Raw genomic sequence first — 3,738 nt, forward strand, 5'->3', positions numbered from 1 at the left:
AGGGCTTTTATTTGGTTCAGTTTCTAGTTGGCTCCAGCTTTTTTTTTTTTAAGCAATACATTTGGGTTGTGTGTGATAGTCTCACTTGTAATCAAGACTGTAGGTCTCCCTATCTGAATATTTCTATAATACCTATCACTTTAGCATACCAGAGATTGTGTTCATTTATAGAAAATAACAATAAATGTCACCTGATCATATGCTCTTCTAGTAATATGTTATAGCAAGTTGTATTATTCTAGTAATTTAACTATTACAAAACAGGCGTGCAGAAATAAATCACATTGAACAATAAATATCAAAGCATAGTACACTTAGGGCCTCCCTTGTCCTGTGCCTCAGATATCATAGCATATTACACAGTTCAGATGGAACTCAGTTTCCTTTAAAATAGGAAGGGATCCCGTACTCATGAAGAAGCTACTTCCACACATTTTTTTATTTAATTCACAGCAAATACTCTTAGTACTAATTGTGGGAAATCATCCTAGCAATTGCCTCTGTTCCTCTCTGTACTGTTGCCTTACATTCTGATGTCATTACTGCGCTTTTATCATCCACCCGCTCTAATAAGATTGTGAATTATTTAAGGGCAGAGATCATGACTTGTGTGTTCCCTGTCATGGTGCCTAGATAAATACTCAAATGCCATCCAGTCCAAATGACTGTGATGAGAGAGGCCCACCGTTGCTGGAGACCTCTGATTTTTATTTAAGGGGCCTCACTTGTTCTGTGCCTTTACAGAGGGGTGAGTAGTGGCTGAGGGAATTTGAGGAAACCCAGACAGAATTCTCCTCTTAAAACATTTTGCTAAGCTGGTGCCTGGGACCGCCAGGCATGTGTCCAATTAAAACCTGGACACACAGCAATAACAAAGTCACTGGTCTCCTATTGCTAATGCCTAGGGATCAAACCCAGCCTGCAGGAACTCACCCCTGTAGTCAGGACCGGGCGCTGGGTGGACCTGGGCTGGTGCTCCTAACTCTGGGGAGAGGGAAACTTCCTGTGGCTGCAGGCTAAAGGCCCCAGACTCCGCGCCACCCACCCGAACAGGTCCATAGTGCAGGCTGGTCAGCAGAGCGGCTTCTTCGCCTGGGATCACGGGGAGGTGTGGCCTGGCCTGTTCTGTTTGCCCCGCAATCGATCGCAGGGAGGCCTGGCCTGGCCTATTCACCCCATGATGGGCACTGGGCTACAGTGTGTGGACCCAGGCCACCGCTTGGTACCGTCACACGCCCAAGCGGCCACGGGGCGGGAACATCTGCTTGGCACCTGCACCAAGAGGCCCAGAGTGGCCAGAAATGTTCTGGGACCCCAGCTGCTCAGGGCCTATGCGCGGGCCTACAGGCTAGGAGCGGCCTGGGTCCCAAGGTGTTCCCAGGACTCAGGCTGCTCAGTACCTGTGTATGCAAATTAACCCGCCATCTTTGTCAGGTTAATTTGCATACTCTTCTGATTAGCTGGTGAGCGTAGCAGAGGGACAGTCAATTTACATATTTCTCTTTTATCATATAGGATAGGATTAGAATCAACGGACAAGAATTAAGGAGGGTTACCTGAAATCCACTGTTGGTAGATTAAGGGAGGTGGGAGAAATTATATAGAGAAACACATACCTCTGTATGCAGGGAACAAGAAGGATTCCATGGTCTTGTGCCAGTGGTTGTGCCTTTAGGAGGAAAAGAAAATTGCTCTGATCAGTTATCTTAGATGCATAAAAACAATGGACAGGGCTGGGTCAAGGTAAACATTGACCTTTGCTATCAGCTGACTATGAGCAAGTCATGTTCCTGGGCTGAAGAAAGTTTGCAAGGAGGCTAGTTGCTAGGGAGAGGAAGCCGGGCATTGCTACGTGATGTCATTACCTGGACAGTCAGACACTTACATATTAGTGGGGGTGGAGGGTCCCTCAGCCCAGCCTGTGCCCTTTTGCACTCTGGGACCTCTCGGTGATGTCCACCTGCTAGCTTAGGCCTGCTCCCCGGGGGGATTGGGCCTAAGCTGGCAGTCAGACATCCCTCTGGCAGCCCGGGAGCCCTCAGGGAATGTCCACTTGCCAGCGGGGAGCATGCCTAAGCTGCGGTTGGACATCCTTAGTGCTGCTGAGGAGGCAGGAGAGGCTCCCGCCACCACCGTTGTGTTGGCAGCCATCAGCTTGGCTTGTGGCTGAGCAGAGCTCCCCCTGTGGGAGCGTACTGACCACCAGGGGGCAGCTCCTACATTGAGTGTCTGCCCTCTGGAGGTCAGTGTGTGTCATAGTGACCAGTCATTCCCAGTCGTTCTGCTGTTAGGGTCAATTTGCATATTACCCTGTTATAGGATAGAGGCCTGGTGCATGGTGGAGGCCGGCTGGTTTAACCTGAAAGGTGTCCCAAATCAGGGTGCGGGTCCTGCTGGGGTGCCTGGGTGAGGGGCTAAGGGCCGTTTTCAGGCTGGCCACATGCCCTTCAGGGTGGGGATCCCCACTGGAGTGCCTGGCCAGCCTGGGTGAGGGGCTGATGGCTGTTTGCAGGCTGGTCAAGCCCCCCAGTGGGGACCCTCACCCTATGGGGGTGTGGCCAGCCTGGGTGATGGGCTGAGGGCCCTTTTCAGACTGGCCACACCCCCTTCAGGGTGGGGGTCCCTACTAGGGTGCCTGGCCAGCCTCGGTGAGGGGTTGATGGCTGTTTTCAGGCTGGCCACACCCCCTGGCGACCCAAGCTCCCAGCCTCTCCTTTTTTGCTTTTTTTTGCTTTTTCTGGTATTTATTTATCTTCTATAATTAAAACTTTGTAGCCTTGAGCGGAGCTGAGAGCCGGCCAGGGCAGGCGGGAAGCTTGGCTTCCTCCATTGCCAGGGGCAACCCAAGCCTCCTGCTTGCTCCAGCTCCATGGCTGCAGCCATCTTAGTCTGCCCCCTGGTGATTAGTGTGCATCATAGCAACTGGTCAAACGGACATTTAGCCTATGAAAAATTAAGAATGTATATTATATAGATAACAGTTAAGAAGTATAGCTTTTAAAAAATAAAAATAAAATTGTAAAAGGACAGGAAAGGAGGAACAGAAAACAGCATAAATAGAAACAAGACAATGGTAAACTTAACCATATCAATGATTACACAGACACATTAGTAGAGAAAACAATTGTAGAAATTATCAGAATGGATGAAAAAAGAAAACAGAACCAACTATATGCTGTGTCGTAGTTTTAAGATCTGTCTACAAATTCTTAGATATTACTCCCTAGTTTGGACTTAGTGACCAGCTTCTAAGGAATAGAATTGGCAGAAGTGATGGTGTGTGACATCCTAAACAATGTGATAAAAGGCATACTCCTGGAAACTGGAACCAAGATGGCGGCATAGGTTAATGCCGGAGTTTGCTGCCTTGAACAACCATTTCAAAAGTGAAACTAAAAGACAGAACGGACACCATCCAGAACCACAGGAACACTGGCTGAGTGGAATTCCTACAACTAGGAGGAAAGAGTAACGCATACAGACACTCAGAGGAGGCGCAGTGCTGAAGTCAAATTCTGAGGTGCAGAGTGCACGGAGCAGGCTGGCGGCAGAGGGCGCGGTTGTTTTCAATCAGGAGGGAGTCGCAGACTCTGAGCTCCAGATCCGGGCGAGTCTTTAGGGGAACAGACTCAAACGGGAGAAGTGGGACTGTCTGGCTTCGGTCAGAGTGAGTGCAGCTTTCTCTCCGAGGTTTGCAGCGGTTGCTGGGACTCACAGAGGCAGAGGCCCTGGGGGCAG

General features: G+C 49.5%; 1 protein-coding gene and 1 long non-coding RNA gene across 5 annotated transcripts in view; one reads left to right on the forward strand and one right to left on the reverse strand.

Annotated features, from left to right (window-relative positions):
- The window catches only part of MKL2 (MKL/myocardin-like 2), a 205,780-nt gene that overhangs the window by 190,293 nt on the left and 11,749 nt on the right, over nt 1-3,738 (forward strand). The gene's annotated exons all lie outside the window — the stretch shown is intronic.
- Nucleotides 1,609-3,738, reverse strand: part of LOC102752457 — a 43,258-nt gene continuing 41,128 nt past the window's right edge. Inside the window, exon 3 of the long non-coding RNA XR_435454.2 lies at nt 1,609-1,669. This is a non-coding gene — a long non-coding RNA (uncharacterized LOC102752457). The remainder of the gene's footprint in view (nt 1,670-3,738) is intronic.

Source organism: Myotis davidii, unplaced genomic scaffold (genome assembly GCF_000327345.1).
Source record: "Myotis davidii unplaced genomic scaffold, ASM32734v1 scaffold1115, whole genome shotgun sequence".
Taxonomy (NCBI): domain Eukaryota; kingdom Metazoa; phylum Chordata; class Mammalia; order Chiroptera; family Vespertilionidae; genus Myotis; species Myotis davidii.